This window comes from Ictalurus punctatus, chromosome 4 (assembly GCF_001660625.3).
Source record: "Ictalurus punctatus breed USDA103 chromosome 4, Coco_2.0, whole genome shotgun sequence".
NCBI classification, from domain to species: Eukaryota; Metazoa; Chordata; class Actinopteri; order Siluriformes; family Ictaluridae; genus Ictalurus; species Ictalurus punctatus.
Window position 1 is genome coordinate 28,249,680 of NC_071284.1, and position 22,322 is coordinate 28,272,001.

The 22,322-nt window shown below is 37.9% G+C and overlaps 1 long non-coding RNA gene across 1 annotated transcript; it reads right to left on the reverse strand.

The window, feature by feature from the left end:
- Window positions 1–427: 427 nt before the first annotated feature.
- LOC108263958 (uncharacterized) lies at window positions 428–21,797 on the reverse strand. The gene is made up of 3 exons (XR_001812298.3): window positions 20,881–21,797; window positions 4,208–4,300; window positions 428–2,046 (listed from the first exon to the last, which is right to left on the reverse strand). It is a non-coding gene; the product is annotated as an uncharacterized LOC108263958 (long non-coding RNA).
- Between the last annotated feature and the right edge of the window lie 525 nt (window positions 21,798–22,322).

Genomic DNA, 22,322 nt, shown 5'->3' on the forward strand with positions numbered 1-22,322 from the left:
TATAAAATTCATCGACTTTGAAATCAGCAGCTGAATATGATGGTTGGTTGGTTGGTTGGTTGGTTGGTTTATTTATTTATTTGTTTGTTTGTTTGTTTATTTATTTATTTCCCTCAGCAGTGCGTCCTGAAGATATCTGTTGCTGGGCAATACTGTGCTCACTTTCATGAAACCTTGATTCTTTTTTTTCTTTTCTTTTCTTTCTTTCTTTCTTTCTTTTTCTTTTTTCTTTTTTTGCATATAAGATGCACAAAATGCGCAAATGCGTGCGTGCACATTTCACATTGCGTGCACCCAGGAGAGGAGCACAAATGTTGTAAAAAATGTTGTGCACAAACTGAGTCACATTTAGTGTGTGTGTGTGTGTGTGTGTGTGTGTGTGTGTGTGTGTGTGTGTGTGTGTGTGCATATGTCATAAATTGTCAATATGTAATGTGATGATGTGATATGATGTGTTTCATTCAGTTGTTTTTCTCAAATATACACATTTCATCATTTTTCTCCCCTCCATGCTTTGAGGTGTAGGGCGTTACCGACGCGCGTGAGGGTTCAGCACCACGGACAGTTCCCCGCGCCATGCTACACACGCACACACACACACACACACACACACACACACGCGAGATCATATATCCACAGATTGATCATTAACACCATTAGCTGTGCTACTGTTTTAAAATTGTTTTTATAGATCTACATTCTGTAAAAGTCAAAATAATCACTGAACAAATTATTGAACCTTAAACAGGCCTAATCACATCTGGGAATCCTTCCTGAATGAGTGTTATCCATGTGTTAATTACATCATTATGGGCCTACAGTCTCCTTCAGTGCAGGATCATCTCATCGCTCTTCATACGGTGCACCTGTCCGAGTGAAACCTGTCGTTCTAAACCAACGTCTAGTACCGATCCAGTCCATGTTCCTCACGTTAATTAATGATGCTTATGCTAGAAGACATGAACATCTTTAAAAACAACCAAACCTGAATGTTTCTGTGTTCGTAAAATTCTTTAATTAGAAATGATTCACATTTACACTCATGGATGTGTGATGTAAAATAGAATAAGAAATCATCCAAACTAGAGCCACCATTTCAGAAGAAAAAAATATATATAATAATGTGATTCACCATCCACCATGAACCACGATTATTTCATCAAAATTACATTCTGATTACATCCAGTCTACATGATCTTATTATTATTTCTATTATCATTCAACTACACCTCAAAGAGAGAATTCTTCCTATTTAGATAACTGAGCTCTGAGGAGAAACTATTATGTTACAAACACTGTCATAAATACTAATGAAACCAGATTGATAAACTAAGTTTTTTTGTGGACAGAATACATTATGAGTACATTAAAATCTCCTTGTATGTCTTATGTTTTATATATTTATAAGAATTGTTACAGCAATCTCCTTTACATGCAGATGGCTGTAAACATATACATATACATATCCTCAAGAATTAAATGCCTAAAAAGGTTCTAATTGCAGATTGTAGTGTAATTATAGGGTTCAACATAAAACCTTTAAAGGTTCCCACAGAGGGAAAGTCCAAAGAAACCTTAATGGTAATAGATATAGTATAAATAGTCCTATGTCTTAAACTTATTTTCATAGTCAATATATTCATATTCAATTATATATATTCAATCCATTATTAGAAATATGAACAATACTTTAATCCCACACTGTTAACTGACAATGAGTCAAGTACTATTTTTAATATTTGTTATATCCATTAAAGATACAACAAACACACACATAAATTTGATGTTGGAAATATAGCTGTTCTACCAAAAACATAAAATAAAATAAATCAAAAGACTTATACAGCAGAAAAGTGGACAAAAGAAATTCAGATTTCATTAATAAGCATATTAGAAATGCCCATAACCACTGGTATACCAGTGTTGCATGGCCTGTATTTGCATGCTGAAACATGATTGGCTGTTACATTTAATGACACAATAACACTGATCCATCACATGTTCACTACTAGCTTAGAGTTGTCACCTGAGATGTTAGCTGAGTTTCTGAAATAAATGCAACAAAAAAGTAATGCAGTAACAATTTTCATACTGATCAGTCTGTACACAAATGAATAAATACATAAATAAATACATCAATAACAACAGATACTTCTGGAAGGAAGCAGGCTGGAAAAGTAGGCGCACCCAGAAAGTATGACTTATAACACGTTCTCAACAATCAATCATTCACTTCTAAAGGAACGCCCCTGCAGTTGTAGTAAAATATGCAATATGCAAAAGCACACGTTTTAGGTTCATCAGGGAACAGTTCAGATGTGCATGTCTGCCTCTATCAGACAGACATGCACTCTGTTTTTCTCTCTTTTTATTTAATGGTTTATTATTTATTTATCTGTTTATGAGTGGTTGTCTACATTATGATATGAAAACTTAATACACCACTCTGTGGAATACTGTAGATGTGCAATGATATTTCGTATTAAAGCAAATTGACCACATTCATCACATGCATACATAGTTATACTGTTAAATATACAGAAACAAAAATGCTACATTAAAGAGTGGTGAATCAGAAAATGAAAAATATAAAGAATATAGAAAGACTTGAAAGAATGGATAAGATTTCTTAACTTTAAAAGGGATTCCACTAAATAAGAACCGCTGTTCCATGGTTCTATATTTAAAAAAAATCTTTCAGGTTTCCCACATTAACACTTTTTTTTAACAGTATATGGTAGTCCCATTTGTAGTCTATTTTTTACTACATTGTCAGATCACAGCCTCTTGTGTGTGGGGGTCATTCCATATAGGAATGACACTATATGGAAAAGTGAACATTAACATTAACACTCGCTTAATTAGCTACTTCAAACATGTTTTACTGGAGTTTCTAATCAAATCAGACCTTATAACCCTGAGATGTTTTGGCTCTGTCAACGAAAGATGCACTCCTGATCCAATGACGTATTATAAATGGTACTACAATCAGTCACATCATTCAGGTTTACAGATCCATTTCTTTAATACATAGAGTTCCATGTTTCTATCTTCCAAAAACCATTTTAAAACCTTACATACAGCACTTTTAAATCATATTCATATTCATATAAGCTGGGCTTTGTGTTTTGTGAAATATTAGTGGATATGTACTAATATTTAGACAATCAATTTATACAATTTGTCTTCCTTGATCAATTTGAATATCTAACATATTACTTGTTGCTATTGATGGATGGTAGTCTGCTATCTTTCATAAAAAAAAAAGCATTTCTGATTTGAAACCTCTGTGTTTCAGACTTTTGCTTGAACGCGAACCTGATTTCTCATTAGTTTCATAGTTTCATTAAAATACTATTAATTCTTTAAAAAAATGATATCAGAATGCACACTCTACTACCGCTCATTTCAGTTTATCAAGAGACCCACAGATATCTATGCAAAGCTTCTAAGGAAGAAAAAATTCCCATAATATAATTTGAAGCAAAACTGATCATCACAATGCAACTCTATGTAATAACCTTTGTTCATTACCTTTCCATATAGTCAAGTAATATGCATTTCTTAAAAGGTGTTTTGTTGGATTTTGATATCTCATTCCCTCCCCCAACAAATTGGTCATTTGCCACTTCCCACACAATAGCTACCAACCAGGAAGGGTGAGGGCTAGCATGTGCTTCCTCTGAGACCCGTGAAGCCAGTCACCGAATATTTTCAAACGGATGCTCATGCTACACCACAGAGAGGCCAAACACACTTGGACGAAAGCACTGTCTACCCTCTTTTGCATATATGAGACTCACACAGTCTGATTAACAGTGGAGAGAGTAATGGCTTTCTTCCAATCCAGCAAACATGGTTAATTATGCACTCTTGGGCTTGAATGGATGAGGCTTTTTTTTCATGAGATCAAATCCTGTGAGTTCAAATCCTGGTGATGCAAACACTTTTCTATTGCTATTTTATTGGATAATGTACTACAGTACATAACACTATATCACTATACCTTGCATTATTATAACATATTGGTGAAACGAAACATGGTTAAATATCGGCCTGCAGTATTTTGACCAAAATGATTTATAATTGTTGGCTCGCATGAATGATTTAATTCATCACAACATTTAGCTGCTCATAAAATGTTCATGATTTCATGATTAGCATTTACATGGGTAATGTTACACATATTAAGAGATGGGTTACGCACCTGCTTAAGTCCATTTCCTGGATGTTCCAATCAAGAGCATGCAAATTACCTGCATATACTGTAGTTAATGCCCCCATGGTTGCGCGATCATTTCTTCAGAAGAAGTATCAGAGAAATCATTAAGGATTTATTATACGTCAGCCTTCTGCCAACTGTCAGCACAGACAACAATGGACAATATTGCAAAACCAACTAACAAGAGAAATATTGTGCAGTCCTCCTAACTAGTTACTTGTCAGCATATTGATGCATTCAAAAGCCTGTAATGCCAAGAAACACAGAACATGCAGAGTAACAGATGAAGTAACTGTAAGCATGCTTTCTATTTTTCAGATCCGATGTGGACTTGTGAAAGATCTGTGCATATCCTCACATCTCTCCTCTGCTTATGCCCTTCACATATCTTTTTGCGGTCTGGGCTTGCTGTTCTGTAACTGAGTAGCCAGGAAGCCCTTACCCCAAAAAGTATGTGTGGGGGGTCCAAACAACACACACTCCTCATCTCTCAGACTCAGGATAATAGGACAGCAAAATCCTTGTCCATTGTCGCACTGTTTTTAGTTAAATACATATTTTCTCTATTTTGAACTATACTTTTGAAGCCAATAACGGCATCTCCAATTGTGTTTTCATGACAAAAGATAATCTCTGCTTCACCATTTATGTAAAATATTTTATTCCAGAATTTTAAAGATGAAATGTGTGTGTATCCTGTAATCGAAAACATCATACAAAATTTGACCATTTATGTTACTTGTGAGAAATAAAGGAACATCTGTGAAATCTATAAATCACATTTATAAAGATTCTGAACATTTAAATCTTAATGTATAATAGAGGAAACCATAAACACTCATACTGAAATGGAGAGGGTTTCCTAATCCCAAATTGAACCTCAGCATATTTTCTTTATTCCTCTTGCAATTGAACGCCTAAATGAATTAAATACAGAATAATAGAGTATAACATACTACAGAGCATACTGTAATAGGAAAATAATTAATGGTGGGGTGGTGTGATGTGGCCCGACACAAAGCATGAGAGATACTCTTACTACCTTGATGTTGATTATTTTCCAGTAACATGATGTCCCAGACGTGTCTTTTTCCTTGTGTACCACAGCAATTAGGCAATGATTGCAATTTGTATTTATTAATAAACAACATGTCATGCTCTTTAACAGTTTATAGTAGTACATGTAATGTTGTGGAATGTATATGAGACAAATTAGTTCCTATTATCACCAGGCTTGTGTAGAAACGGAATACATGTAATGGCGTTACGTAATCAGGATACAAAAAAATGGTAACTGTAATCTGTTAAAATTATGTCAAAAAACAAAGGAATCAGATTGCAGGTACATTTTGTGAAAAAAAAAAAATAAATAAAAAAAAAATGGTAAGACTATCAGGATTACAATTTTTTTTTTCATTTAAAACCAAAGAAATGAAACTTTTGACAGAACACAGTATAGACAGCTGCTTGATTATAGTTCTGGTTCTCTCTCGCCAGTCGTGACTCACATGAGCAACCTCCTGGTGCTTGCGCAAATTAATTTTGTGCAAAGTTAATTTGGTAGAAATTAACATAAATTGTTCTCTGAAATGCTTTTGTTACATTACATTTACATTTACATTTATTCACTTAGCAGACGCTTTTATCCAAGCGACTTACAAATGAGAAAGAGAAAGAGAAAATTGTTAGGGTGACCATACGTCCTCTTTTTCCCGGACCTTAAAAAAAGTGTCTAAATTTGAGAAATTGTACTCGATTCTGTTTTAGTTTCATTATGATGTACTTATGGTCTAATACTGCATCATGTGTACGCATATTTGCATTGCTTCAACCTCTCTCTGTATTTCCCACCTTCCAACACACCAACTGGTTGATTATAAAAGGCTTGCAGCAACTATTGGCCAAATTCCTGCCTCTCAACCATTAGCTTATTCTCAGCAAACATGCAAAGGTGAAGCATTGTTGTGTACAGCGTCCACATAGCAGCAAATAACAGCTGTCCTGAGTCGAAACAAAGGCCATGGCCATATATGGATATTTTTAATTTTATATCATCACATTGCTTCACATGGGGCGCACGGTGGCTGAGGGGTTAGCATGTTCGCCTCACACCTCCAGGGTCAGGGGTTCAATTCCCACTGTGGCCCTGTGTGTGCAGAGTTTGCATGTTCTCATGCTGCGGTACTCCAGTTTCCTCCCCCAGTCCCAAGACATGCATGGTAGGTTGATTGGCATGTCCAAAGTGTCCGTAGTGTATGAATGGGTGTGTGAATGTGTATGTGATTGTGCCCTGCGATGGATTGGCACCCTGTCCAGGGTGTATCCTGCCTTGTGCCCGATGCTCCCTGGGATAGGCTCCAGGTTCCCCGTGACCCTGAAAAGGATAACGCTGGAGGATGTACATTGTTTCATATTACATAGCCATTGAAATGTGTAAATGAAGGCAGAAGGTACACTTGTGGCATCTAATATTTTATTTTATTCCATGGACATTCAAAAGGAATAATGTAGGAAAAATGTAAAATGTAAAATGTAAAAAGTTTATTTATATATGTGATGCTAATTGTGCCTTTTCAGTGTATTAAAGTCTGCATTCATTGTAACACTGTTTTGAATCCTATTAAGATGCTATTTGGAATACATACAAACTGTTCCAAAAAGTTGGGACAGAGGTAATTTAGGACTAATCGCGATGGGACAAGTTGAAATAAGAATGTGATGTGAAACAGGTGAGGCAATCGTCTAATCATAGTACATAAGGAACCTCCAAAAAATGGCCTACTCCTTCAAGAGCAAGGATGGGTCGAGGATCGCCGATCTGCCAACAGATGCATCAACGAATAATCCAACACTTTGAGAAAAAATTCCCCAATGACAACTTGGTAGGATTTTGGCCATTTCACCTTCTACGGTGCACAACATAATTAAAAGATTCAAGGAATCCGGTCAAATCTCGGTGCGTAAAGGGCAAGGCTGAAAACCACTTCTGAATGCGTGTGATCTCCGATCCCTCAGACGTCACTGTCTTAAAAACCGTCATGAGTCTGTAATGGAGATCCTGACATGGGCTTGAGAATACTTTGGTAAACCTTTGTCAGTCAACACCATTCGCCACTGCATCCACAGATGCAAGTTAAGGCTTTACAATGCAAAGCAGAAGCCATACATCAACATTGTCCTGAAACGCAGTAGCACAGTGGAATTGTGTTTTTTGGTCCAACCAGTAAACATTTCAAATAGCTTTTGGACAAAACAGCCGTTGGGTTCTCCGGGCCAAAGAGGAAAAGGACCATCCAAGCTGTTATCAGCATCAGGTCCAAAAGCCAGCGTCTGTCATGGTATGGGGGTGTGTCAGTGCCCATGGCATGGGTAATTGCACATATGTGAGGGCAGCATTAATACAGAAAGATATGTACACATTTTGGAGCAACATATCCAGATGTTGTCTTTTCCAGGCACCTCCCTGCATTTTCCAGCAGGACAAGGCCAAACCACATTCTGCCTGGATTACAAGCACATGGTTGCATAAGAGTGTTAGCATGGCCTGCCTGCAGTCCCGACCTGTCTCTGAATTGAGAATGTGTGGCGCATTATAACGCGCAAAACAAGGCAAAAAAGGCCCCGTACAGTTGCACAGCTGAAGAAATGCATAACAGATGAATGGGGAAACATTCCGCTTCTAAACTAAACAACTGGTGTCTTCAGTCACCAAATGCTTAATAAGTGTTATTAAAAGAAAAGGTGGTGTCACACAACGGTAAACAGTCGACTGTCACAACTTTTTTGGAGTGAGTTGCAGTCATCACTGAGTGTATATTTTCAAAAATAAATTAAATACACAAAGTAAAACATCAAATAATGTGTTAATAATGTGTTTTCATTTTATAGTACAGGGTGAATTGAATTTTCACATGGTGAAATGACTCCTTTTTGTTTGTTTGTTTGTTTTTTTTTTGCATTTTCCATACTGTCCCAACTTTTTCGGAATTGGAGTTATAAAATATACACCAATCAGCCATAATATTAAAATAACTGACAGGTTAAGTGAATAACATTGATTATCTCATTACAATGACACCTGTCAAGGGGTGAGATATATTAGGCAGCAAGTGAACAGTCAGTTCTCAAATTTGAAGTGTTGGAAGAAGGACAAATGTACAAGCGTAAGGATCTGAGCAACTTAGACAAGAGCCAAATTGTGATGGCTAGATGACTGGGTCAGAGAATCTCTAAAACGGCAGGACTTGTGGGGTGTTCCCAGTATGTGGTTAGTACGCAGCAAAATTTCTGTACTAAAAATGTACAACACAGTGCATCACAGTTTGCAGCGGGGCTGTGTAGCTGCAGACCATTCAGAGTGCCCATGGAGCAATGGAAGAAGGTGGCCTGGTCTGATGTATCATGTTTTCTTTTACATCATGTGGATGGCCGTTGGTGTGTGTGTGTGTGTGTGTGTGTGTGTGTGTGTGTGTGTCATTTGCCTGGGGAAGAGATGGTACCAGGATGCACTATGGGAAGAAGGCAAACTGGTGGAGGAAGTGTGATGCTCTGGGGAATGTTCTGCTGGACAAAATTGGGTCCTGGCATTCATGTGGATGTTACTTTGATACGTACCACCTACCTAAACATTGTTGCAGACCAAGTACAGTGCACCCCTTCATGACAACGGTATTCCCTAACGGCAGTGGCCTCTTTCAGCAGGATAATGTGCCCTGCAACACTGCAAACATTGTTCAGGAACTGTTTGAGGAACATGACAAAGTGTTGAAGGTGTTGATTTGGGATCCAAATTCCCTTGATCTCAATCAGATCGAGCATCTGTGGGATGTGCTGGACAATCAAGTCCGATCCATGGAAGCCCCACCTCACAACTTACAGGACTTAAAGGATCTGCTGCTGACATCTTGGTACCAGATACCACAGCACACCTTCAGAGGTCTTGTAATGCTGTTTTGGCGGCAGAATGGGGACCTACACAATATTAGGAAGGTGGTTTTAATGCTATGGCTGATCAATGTATATAATATAATGCTGTCATCTACAGTACTGTGAATTATTATTGTAAATTTAATATCTAAAATGGCTTTTTGTTGTTCTGGTTTTTTACAGATTTGAGACTAAATGGATTTTATCGATTTTATTGAGAACCTTTATTCAAATTTTAGGTAGTGTTTATGCGTATATATCGTTTTTAAATCTCAGACATCATACAGTATGCAGTATATTTTTCTTAGTGTCACAGAGTTCATTTGTCTGACCTGTCACAGAACATCCAGTAGATGGAGTACATCTCCTTTGCTACACAAAGAGCAGCATTACTGAAAGGTCACTCGGTGCATTGTCTGTATCTGTCTTTTTAACAATCAGCAATGATTTATACATTCAGTTAAATACACTTGTTTTCACAATGCTTTTGGAGGTGTAGGAGGTTTTTGTGTCAAGAACCTGAATATCAGTCTAATGAAGCTAATGATACACAGTGTTATTTTAAACTAATTGAAGGAAGGTGAAACTGAGTTTGTAGTCAGTTTAAGCAGTTGCTTAGTCAGGTTTTCTTATTCGGGATCAGTTTAGAAATTTGATTCGTCTCCTCCATGTTGATCACGAGACGACTGGTAAACTGTTGGCAACAACGTTAATCTTAAAGGAGAAACAGATGTGTTTAAATTGTTATTTCCCAAAAGATCATATGAGCAAGTCGGAGTTATGAAAGTTTTGATAAAGTTTCCTGTAATACAGCTGTTCTCAGGTAAAAACTAAAATACAACTGGCCTTTGTTAATGTAATTAGACGTTCACCATGTGTTTAATATTTTCTACTACAGCCCTTCACACACTCAACACAAAGACTCAGATGAGCTGATCAGTGGAAATAAACATATATATAATACAGAAGAAGGTGTAAAGTATTTCTTTTCCTGTGAACCGAGCATTGCTCATACATGTGGCTCCTTCTTGACGCTATTTTTTCACAGCTGAACTTAATTTCAGTTTCAAAACCATTCTCAGTAATTCTTTTGATATGGCTGTTCTTGGAATCATCTAAATCTGACTCAAAACACATTAATAAATACGGAGTTCATACGTGAATTTCTATGAAGCTAATGGATCATGTTAAAAATATTTCTAATTTGTGGAAATGGAAATCATACACAGCGTGGTTTTGGTTTTCCTGAAAACCCACAGCCTTAACTGAATTTCAAGCCAATTCATTCAATCAGCATGCACTATATGGCCAAAAGTTTATGGACACCCGACCATCACACCACAAAGCACACATTTCTATAGAATGTATTTGTATAATGCAGCATTATAATTTCCCTTCCCTAAGAGGCTTGAACCTGTTCCAGTATGACGATGCCGTGAGATCCACGATGACAAGATTTGCCAAGCTTGGACTGGAAGAATTCGAATGTCCTGCACAGAGCCCTGACCTCAACCCCACTGAACACCTTTGGGATGATCTGGAACATTGATTGCACCCCAGGCCTCCTTACCCAACATCATTACCTGACCTCAATAATGTTCTTGTTGCTGTATGAACACATATCCCAACAGCCATGCTGCAAAATCTAGTAGAAAACCTTCTCTGATGAGTGGAGCTTATTATAACAGCAATGGGGGACTAAATCTGGAATGGGATGTTAAAAAAAAAAAAAAAAAACATATTGTAGTGATGATCTGACGTCCACATACTTTTGGCCATAGAGTACTGTATATCTCACACCCTGAATCTCTTTAGATCAATGGTTCTTTAAGTGAGGTCTGGGGACCCCAGGAGTCTTTAAAGAATAGCCAGGGTGTCTGTGTGTTTTTTTTTGTTGTTTTTTTTTTGTTTTTTTGTTTGTTTTTTTTACATTTGAGGCCAAACATTTACATACATCTTGGCTGAAGATGTTCAAACTCAGTTTTTCACAACAGCACACATTCCATGTTACCACACATTTCCTGTATTAAGTTAACTAGGGTATCTACTTCATTTCCATTTCAAAAGAATATCTAAGAGATTTCAGCTTTTATATACTGTATCAGATTTTCAGTGGGTCAAAGGTTTACATACACTTTGTTAGTATTTGGTTGCATTGCACTTTAATTGCTTAACTTCAAATAAATGTAATCTTATGGCACTATTTTATCTCTGTGTATGATTTAGAGCAGGCAGAATTCTAGATCTAATGACCTGTATATAAAATAACTAACAAAAATGAAAATATATTTTTAGCCTTTCAGTCAAATTGTGCACTGCGATCATTAATAATAGTTTTAACTTGTCAGTGCTGGCAAGTGACCATGGTATATATATGTGGAGGCATATATCTTTGCATTAAAATCATGTAATGCACACCAAGACGTGGATTATCCCTTACATATGAAAGTAGTTCTTTTTCACCTAGCCTAATAGGTTTAAATGTTATAATTTTATTGTCACAGTTATATACAGTTTTTTACTATTAAAAAATCTTTAGTTGTGTGGTGCGTTATCTCTGTAGCAATGTTATAGTGGAGAGGTGTGAATTGTTTGCCCAGCTGGGAGTCATACCCCTTCCGTTTCCCATCCCCCTACTCACCAGCAGCTAAACACAGAGTCACGATACTCTACACACAGAAAATCAACAGTGTCCTGACTAATCTTATAACAGACTTGTAGCAATAAAATAATTTGTTTATACTGGATGAAAATGTCAGAAAAGTCGATTCTGGCCAGTGTACTGCGAGAAAGAGTAGAAACGTCCAAGTATGTTACTGGCAGAAAACTCAATTTTGGTCAAAAATGTATTTTTCTTCATATTTATCCTTTTCCCAGAATTCAGCCACAGTGACAACTGATGGGTTTTTCCGGACTGCCACATATATTGATAAATCAATTTATATCGCAAATGTAATAGATGCTGATATATTTGACTTAATTGATTGTCAGTGAGTTTGAATATCATTCTGTGAAATCCTCTATAGAAAATGAATCTATATCTGAATATTCTGTTTATACTGTACATTATGTTGTTATTTTTAAAAGTATAACGTGTATGCTCCTGACACTGTGTCTGCTCGTGTATACCTTCATCTGCTTCGAACACAGTTTTATTATCTCTTGAGACTAATGTTTGATATTGACTCAGTTAGTACACTCCTGTCTGCATGATGTCATCGTCTGTACCGCTGTCAGCCAGTAATCATAAACTTTTTATCTTCGTTACTGGAGAATGATGTAATCATGTTCAATATATGTATGCTCAGTAGTATGCAAAAACTACATTAGATTTGATTCATTATGAAATAACTGTTCTTAGTAGTGGAGTTTTGAACTGTGCTTTTCACACAGAATTGAACATTTTTGAACCACAGCAGTTGTCGGATTTTTTTTTTTTTCATCCACAGATAGGCATACATTAGATTAATTACTGTATATCTGTATATTAAAATATGCTCTACTGGTCTCCTCAATACAAGCAGTATTTGAGCCCATTTTCAACATTACTTATACATTAGTGTATTAATGTAGTTCATATGTGACAGATAATTGTCTATTAATTCAAACATATATTCTATACATATTCTATACGTATGACCATTTAGGACATCAGTAAAAGAACTAGTTAGGAAAACAAGGTTACATATGTAGTGTAAGCACAGGTCCATAACTGAGGACCACCAGAGCAGTTTTCTTTGGAATTTGTAGAATTTTCCCATTTGCTCATTTCCTTGCTAGCAAAGTCAACACCTTGTCATCATGACCATGACCCCACATGTACAGCCTATAAAAGGTTTCTGCTATGTCATGTTTGTCCTCTGGCCTTTTTCGTCATTCCCATCATCGTTTGTGACCATGATTTTCTCGTGGTCCTCTATTCATTCAGAGAATCACATTTAAAAACATAACCTTCCATTCTACTTACGCCCGCGAAGTTTCTTTGTGAACTAGTGAACTTGTTGGCATCTTGAGTACACTTTGAGACTGAGAATCACTGAAAGTGTTAATAATAACTCTGTTTTATTGATGAGGATGACTCAAACTCGCCACACAGCATATGGGTTGCAATAAAGCAAAATTCATTCTGTAGAATTTGATGAGGGTAGATGATGTACTCCATGTTGTCACGTCACAAATGTCCACAAGTGAACAGTTAATGGATGAGAGCACCTTTGACATGTGTCACAACCAACTGTGGCTGTTTGGTGTATATCAGATGGATTGGATGCAATTGTTTTAAGAGAACATTTAGGCTTCTTAGATTTGAAATGAGACAAATTCCACCTCCTTTCTGGATCAAAAACTATCCTGAAAAGATCTTGGCCAGACAGGCCCATGTGTTACATATTTCTACTGTCTAATTCTGTAGCAGCATCTGAACATCTGCTGTCAATTTAGCCAGTTGGCATTGGTTTTGCAAATTTGTGGGTGGACCTTTGTGGTCTGTGGTGGCTAACAGTGAACTAACTGACTATGTATACGTAGAGCATGACAATGCTTCCAAGGCACTTCAGAATTAACTGAAAAGTGCCTTGGAAGCATTATCATGGTCTGCTCTTACACAAATTGTGTTTTTGTGAAGAAAAATGATCATGCCAAGGATAACTTTTATTTATTTATTTTGTTTTGACATGACCCATGAACGGGCCTTGTGATTGCGGCCGTGCTTCAACTTCCACTTCCCAAATACTGTTCCATCACAAAATGCAAATCACAGTTCAGTCAGTGGTGTTAAAGTTGGGAGCTTAAATTTAAAGAATGATGCAATTTCCTCTGCAATCAAGGGCAATCTATTATTTCCCTACAAAGAAAAAAGTCGCTCTCTAGCCTTATTTATTTATATGGAAATTAATTATGAGCAAGGTGCTTAAACTGATTATTTATTTTTGTCGGTATGAATTCTGACTTTTGTCCCAATGTTGCCAAAGTGGAATGATTTAAATTAATTGGCTTATTGTCATCTTGTTATTTAGACTCTTGGCCCAACATTGATATAATGGATTCAAAGGTGACTGAAATCCTGTTGGCCCTGTAATCAAATGGTTGGCCCATTGTTGGCCCCATGGAATTAGCTAATGTTGGCCAAACATTGGTCCAATAGCAGTTTGCTACCTTGGTTGTGATCAGCTTTTATTTTGTGTCATAATTAAAAACCACTTCTTGTAAAACATGCACTTTTTGCGTATTTAATGTGTTTATAAGGTTGACCGGCTAGAGCTGAGTTTCCAGCTGGGACTGGATTTACTAGTCAGCAAGTATCATAATTAGTTACCAATAGGGTTGCCATCTATACCCATTTTCCTGGGATTGTCCCATCTGTCCTAGAAAATATATTGCATTTCTTCACGAGACACCAAATACACCAGTTCTCTCAGTTATACCAATGTGCAATGTTCACTTCTCACTGATCAGACAGAGTTGCTAGGACCTAATTGGATATTGGACATCATAAAACACACTGCTCCACAAAACTGTACTAAAATGTATGAACTCAGGATTGCTAGGTTAACGTGAGCCAAATTCTATTTTAGGGCTAGCTGGCTTTCCCATTTCTTTAATTCAGGAAAATCCGCTGACAGTCCTTGATAGAAAGAATAAAAAAATGATATAAAACATGGTACAGTTTTTAACAGTGAATGAATGAAAAAAGAGCGGTATGCTGAAACCAACTGATGGTTATCCAAATTTGGAAATATCCAGCTGGGAATCATTAAACGTGAGGATATTGAAGCACTGGATGACCAAAAAAAAATCACCAGCAACATAATTAAAAAAAAACAACTGAAATCACAAGGTAATCTCATCATTTATGGTGAGATTAAGATTCAGAAGAGTATAGAAGTGCAGTGTCTGCATTATTGGGAAGCAGAGCGATGTACTGTTTGTGTCCATGTACTGTAGAAAAAAGGTCAGTGCAAAAAAAACTTCCATGACTCAAAAAAAAGCAAAAGTGAGACATTAGTGAGGAATATTTTGATGTCATTTAGCCAGGAGCAACTGGTTAAAGACTTGCAGAAAGTCGGCTGATTTGCTTTCAGATTTGTCCAATTCACGTCACACAGCGCCAAGCTGTTTTCTTACAGTTCAGTACTGCTTAACATGATCCAACACTATCATAGAAAAGCAGGAAAACAAGCATGGCTACAGCTACCTCAGTTCAAAGTAAAAATAATAATAATAAATCACAGAATTATATGCAAATAATGACATGACAGCTATGACCAAGTAGCAGTAATTTCCTCATTCACTCATTTAGCAAAGTCATCAATGATGTTCTTTAATTTCAAGCCCTGGGCTCTGACACACTCAACTGTGTGTGTAGTTAATCCATTTAATCTTTCCTGAGACATTCTGCTTCTCGGGTAGTTTTTAAGTATTTTTAGTTTTGAAAATTAACATTGTGCTATTGGCTGCTGCACTGTTAGACACAAGTAACTGATGGATGATAAAAGGCTATCACATGTCAGTTGAACATGGGGCAGCATGATTTCTTCTCCAAGGGGCCTCTCCTTGAGCATGTGTTGTAGTACCCATTTTGACCACTAGGTCAACAATAGCTCTATGGCACTAAATGGGGTAATGTTCAAGTTGCCACTAAATCATCAACATCTAGAAAAGAGAGCAAACACTGACTTTTATCTGTTAAATTGCATGATTTGTTTGAAATCGCTGGGTTCTCAAAGGAGGTAATTAGTATTTCAACAGAATTTTAGAATTCCACAAGATTCACACAAAATGACAATATTTCATGAGGAGAAAAAGCTGAATGCAAAGTTGTAATGCATTAGGTATCTTTTTTTTTAAAAAAACAAAAAAACAAAACTATATTTATTTGACTTTCATGCTCTGCTTCTAAAAGGCGGAAGGAATGAGCTAAAGAGATTAAATTGAGTAATGTATCTGTCTGAAAGTGCCATTATCCACACTTTTGCATTTCGGAATAAACAATTAGCCATACTGTCGCGTCAGCACCTGGGCTCACCCGGTTCATGCGCTCTGCCATGTTAGTTCCACCCCCGTAGAAATGGATGGGCATTTGCTAGTATCATATTCACTGAAAACAGCTAATCAAATCTTCACTGCTGCATGTTAAGGTGATGAGGTATTTGTTCTTTATTCAGCAACCTTTTCTGCAAAGTCATAAAGGTTCAGTCGCTAAAAGAGCCATGTGAGTTCCTTGATGTCAAGTATGAAGAGATATTCAGGCCTAATTGCATGGTTGAATTCAGTGCTCTGTGAGCAGCCTTTACGTTTCTATAAAAAAAAAAAAGATTTCAACATTTAGGCTTACTTGGCATAATTCTTTATATGCAACATGGGCTGTTCTTTTACAAATAAGCAATGTTGCCTGACTATTGATCAACTGAGCAAAATGTGGTATTCAGGTGTTTGGTGGCCTGAAGTGATAACACTAGTTTCCAACTGGGCCCTGTATCAAAAAATAATTAAAATAAAGTAAGATCAAAGCTTTCATTCTTTAATTCTCTCATTATCTGTTTAAAAAAAAAAGGGAATTTGAAGATTCCCATGTTTTGCAAAGAAACTCATTTGTCCACCCATTATACAACACGTGTTTACTTGTAATGCAAGGAGCTTTAATTAGCTCATATACTATAATGTTTATGGTAATATATAGGCTAATGTTAGCTTGTTTGCTAGTTAATGTTAGCTAGTTTGCTAGTGTTTGGTTTCAATAAAATAAAATTTTACCTACTGTTATCTAGATTATGAAAAAACTTGTAGAGCCTGTAGTGCTGTCGAGGTAACATTAGCTAAACGTTTAACTAGCAACATTCGTGCAGTGTAAGCTTAGTTAATGTTGCTAAATAAAGATGTGCTGATTCTGTTAGACAAACACACACACACGTGTGTGTGTGTGTGTGTGTGTGTGTGTGTGTGTGTGTGTGTGTGTGTGTGTTTAATGCTAAAAATAGCTGTACAGCTGTACATGAGTTATTTTTAAAAGATTTTATAAGTACAAATAAGTCACATGAAGGTCTTTTCAGTATGCCTGCATTGACCTATACAGGAAGGTCAGACTATGGGTGAGAGACGGATTTCGTCTTTTCCACAGTGTGACGCTCTGGCAGCCAAGCAGAGAAATCCCTCAGCGGGAATCTCATTCCACACTTATTGCCACACACGCGCACACACACGTGTGTTTGTCTAACAGAATCGTCACTGCACTAATGTTGCTAGCTGAATGTTTAGCTAATGTTCCTTCTACAGCACTAGCAGAGCAGTCAAGTTTTTTCATAAGCTAGGTAACAATAGGTAAAATATTATTTTATTGAAACCAAACACTAGCAAACTAGCTAACATTTGCTTATGTATTACCATAAACATTATACAGCATACACCGTTCAGCCATGGCATTACAACCACCTGTCTAATATTGTGTAGGTCCACCTTGTGCCACTAAAACAGCTCTGACCTGTTGAGGCATGAACTCCACAAGACCTCTGAAGGTGTGCTGTGGTATCTGGAACCAAGACGTTAGCAGCAGATCCTTTAAGTCCTGTAAGTTGTGAGGTGGGGCCTCCATGGATCAGACTTGGTTGTCCAGCACATCCCATAGATGGTCAAATTTACTAGATGGTCAAATGGTCAACCCCATAGATGGATTGAGATTTCGGGAATTTGAAAGCCAAGTCAACACCTTGAACTCTTTGTCATGTTCCTCAAAACTTTCTGAACAATTTTAGCAGTGTAGCAGAGCGCATTATCTTGCTGAAAGAGGCCACTGCCATTAGGAAATACCGTTGTCATGTAGGGGTGTACTTGGTCTGTTCCCAGCAGAACATTGCCCAGAGCATCACACTTCCTCCACCAGTTTGCCTTCTTCCCATAGTGCATCCTGGTGCCATTTCTTCCCCAGGTAAGCGACGCACACACACCCGTCTGTCCACATGATGTAAAGAAAAACGTAATTCGTCAGACCAGGCCACCTTCTTCCATTATTCCATGGTCCAGTTCTGATGCTCATGTGTCCATTGTAGGTGCTTTCGGTGGTGGACAGGAGTCAACATGGGCACTCTGACTGGTCTGTGCCTGCGATGCACTGAGTGTACTGATACCTTTCTCTCTTTTCTTGTTCAGCAATTTGTGCTACACTAACTCTTCTGTGGGATCGGACAAGATGGGCTAGCCTTCGGTTCACCAGTTGTCCTTTCCTGGACCTGCTTCTGGTACGTACCAACCACTACATACCGGGAAAACCCCACAAGACCTGCGGTTTTTGGAGATGCTGTGACTCAGTCATCTAGCCATCACAATTTGGTCCTTGCCAAAGTCACTCAGATCTTTACACTTGCCCCTTTTTCCAACTTCTCACACATCAACTTTGAGAGTTACTTATTGTTCACTTGCTGTATAATATATCCCACCCCTTGACAGGTGCCATTGTAACAAGATAATCAATGTTATTCACCTCACCTTTAATGTTATGGCTGATCAGTGGATGAACTAATTAAGGCTGCTTGCATTACAAGTAAGCATGTGTTGTATAATGAGTTGACAAAAGAGTTTCTTTTCCAAACATGATTCTTCTGTTTCTTTTCTGTTTCAGGAGGACTTCTGAGAAATGCTGCGTGGAGGCTGAAACACAAATTCCTTGTCTAGTGTCAACATTTGCTGGACACAGAGTCCAGATTCTGAGCGCAAATATTCTTTAGATATCCCGCATCGTGGTTCATGGGCACGTCTGTTGAAGGCTGCAGTATTGTTTAGGAAGTGAAATGACTCTGTGGACAGTGATGTCAGTGTTTGCACAGCTGAAGTTCCACTTTTGGCACAGTGTATATGCAGGGCAAGGTGCCATATTGTCTTACATACCTGCACATTGCACAAATTATTATGGGATCCTGTTTACTTGAAATAATGAAGTTCTTTCCCAATCCTTTTCTTTTTTTATTACTTGTGTTAAGTGTTAAATTATAAACACAAGGCTGCACACATTCCTGAAATATGTGGTCTTTTCTTGTCCCAGGGGAACCAGTAAAAACTTTTCCGCCGGGTACTCACACACGCGCACACACACACACACACACACACACACACACACACACACACACACACACACACACACACACACACATATCTCCTGCTTCTGTTCTGTCTTCCAAATGACCGCATCATAGCGCCAAAAATAGCAGTGTGACTACAGGAATAGAAACATTTCCTGTACGTTTTCACTTTTCCCGTAATTTTGGTGCTCCAGACACACAGCTATAGAGCCGTACGTGCCAGTGGCATACGCAAGGCTCTTTTACAGTTCCGATAACAACGTGTAACTGCCACACCTGGATCTGGATCACTGTTTAACTCACACATGTGAAGACAGATCCCTGACATAGCACTAATCTCCCAGTGGAGTGATCACATTGCTTATACTGCTGAGGTTGAGAGTGTATTACCGGACACTGGACAACACTGTCGATTGTACTGTACTGTTCTGTTCTCTGTTCCCAGTTGTCTCCTGCCGAGCACACGGACAATATGCAGAGGAAGCTTGCGTTTATACACTGAGCTGGGTTTATATGAATCCTGAGAAACAACACAACTGTGTATGTGTGGAGCAGTCTGCGCTGTACAGGTTCTTACAACTCAGAGGTTTTAAAACTCAGTCTGAAACATTAAACCAAAGCCTATTAAAATGTTATGTTTTTAATAATGTAGGATCCATTAAAAACTGACATTACGGAAAGCAGTGTTGCATATAGTGAATAATTAAGAAATTCAGACATAAAACTAAGAATTTATTGTACAGAGTTTAGCCGGTTAATCTACGGATACCCGTAATTTTTTTTCAATCGCATTTTATTACATTATAGTCATTATTTCCACTGGGTAAGTCATTATTTTGACTAACCAAGTTGTTATTTTGTCTTAATGCGTTGATATTTTGACTTAGGTTCTTGTTATTTTGACTTAGTAAGTCGAAATTATGACAACAATTGAAAAAAATAATTCCCACCCGCGTTCAAAATAATGATATGGGAATTGCAGAAAGAAAATTCACACCTTGCGGTTCAGGGCCTCCGTAAAAATCAGGTCTATTTTTTGAAGGAAAAAGAAAACCATGATGTTCCTGATCAGAGTGGTGGTGGATGCAGAGTCTATCCTGGGAACTGGATGCAAGGTGGGAACACACTCATATTTTCAAAGAGACATGTCGCCTACTGGCATGTTTTTGCGAGGTGGGAGGAAACCGAAGAACCCGGAGGAAATCCACTCAGACACAGGGAGAACGTACACCATGCCACCGGACGGCGCTCTCACCCGAATTTTAGTTCTTCTTCGTGTGGCATTTTAATTTCCTGTTAGCTGCTTATTCAAGGGTGTGTTTCAATCAGCTCCCTAGCTCCCTAGGTCATGAACCAGTATATTGTGTCCATGAGTTCAGGCACTGGTAAGGACCCTGACTTACTACATATTGGGTACTTACATTGTAAAAAATTAAAACGTAAAAATATTGCCATTTTATATATCATATAAATTTGTTGACTAAATTACATGCATTTCTGTCATTATACATCAAGCGGGATCTTAGCTAGTCGATTTATTATTATTTTTTACAAAAATCATTAAAAAAAACTGTAGAGTATACAGTATAGATCATCAAATAAAGTTAAAAACCACTAACATAAGTAATCATTTGTGAGCTATAACAATGATAACAAGTTACTTACATTTGTAAATGGAAGTTGGCTAAGAGTCTGTCCACCATTCAGAAAGCATGTCATATCCAGTAAGGGAACATTGTGAGCATCGATGCTCCCTGTTTTTTGTGTGCATTGTGGGATTTTTATAGGGAGCGAATGTCCCAGTGCACCGGCAGGATTTTGTGATTGAGACAGGCCTTAAAATGGTTGACTCCTTGGTCATTGCCCTGACTACTGAACTAGGAGCTGATTGAGACATAGCCTAAGCCACATGGACATGCTCATTTCAAAGCCTTACAATTTGCTACCTATTTTAGTAAATTATGAGTCATTGTTACGTTCACTGATCGTCCTGTTTCTGAGTTTCTGGATTTTCCCTTGTGTTGATCTGTAGTTGATTACTGTGTCGCTATAGTTGCTTGTGTTATCACCCTGATTCTTGGAATTGTGATTTGAACTGTGTTTAATAGTGACTGTTTTGTGTATGATCTGGATATTCACTTTGACTACAATGACCGTATTTGCAATTATATTTCTAATTAAGGTTTTGCACATGGATCCTACTAACTATCCTCTAGAGTGCCCTTTGTTACACTGGAGCTGCGAGGCAGCAACGATATTGGCTACACCACTGTACTGCTCAGTCTGATTTCTGAAAATGCCTTGATGATTTCTTGAAGAACTATTCTGATATACTGGTCTACGTGGGTGAATTCACACTTGGGGTGAAAACTTCATCCATCCTTCCATCCATTCCTATAGCGCTTATCCTACTCAAGGTCACAGGGGAGCCTGGAGCTTATCCCTGGGAACTTGGGGCACAAGGTGGGGGGATACCCTGGATGGGGTGCTAACTTATCGCACAATCGCACACACATTCATACACTTTGGACAGTTTGGAAATGCCAATCAGTCTACAATGCTGTGGACTTGGAGGAAAGTGAAGTACCCAGAGAAAACCCCTGAAGCACAGGGAGAACTTGCAAGCTCCGTGCACACTCTGGGATGCGGGATTCGAATCCACAACCTCAGAGGTGCAAGGCAAACATGCTAACCTCTAAGGCACCGTGGGGGTGCCAACTCTCAATAAAAAATTACCTTAAAGGAGACATATTATGTACCTTTTTGCAATATATAATATATGTCTCAGGCGTCCCCAGAATGTGTCTGGAAGTTTCAGCTTAAAATACCCCACGAATCACAATTATACCATGCTGTAAATGCCCCTTTTTGGGTGGAAGCAAAAGCACACTGTTTTTGTGTGTCTCTTTAAATGCAAATGAGCTGCTGCTCCCCACCCCCTTTCTTGAAGAGGGCAGGGGCTTTACAGCTCGTGCTTCGGATACGAAATGATTTGCAAAAAAACATACACAGATTTCAAAAAGACAATCACCTTACTGTATTGTGCATAATAAAGGTGCGGTTATGAATTATACAGACAGTAACCTGTTTTCAGGTTACTAGACATA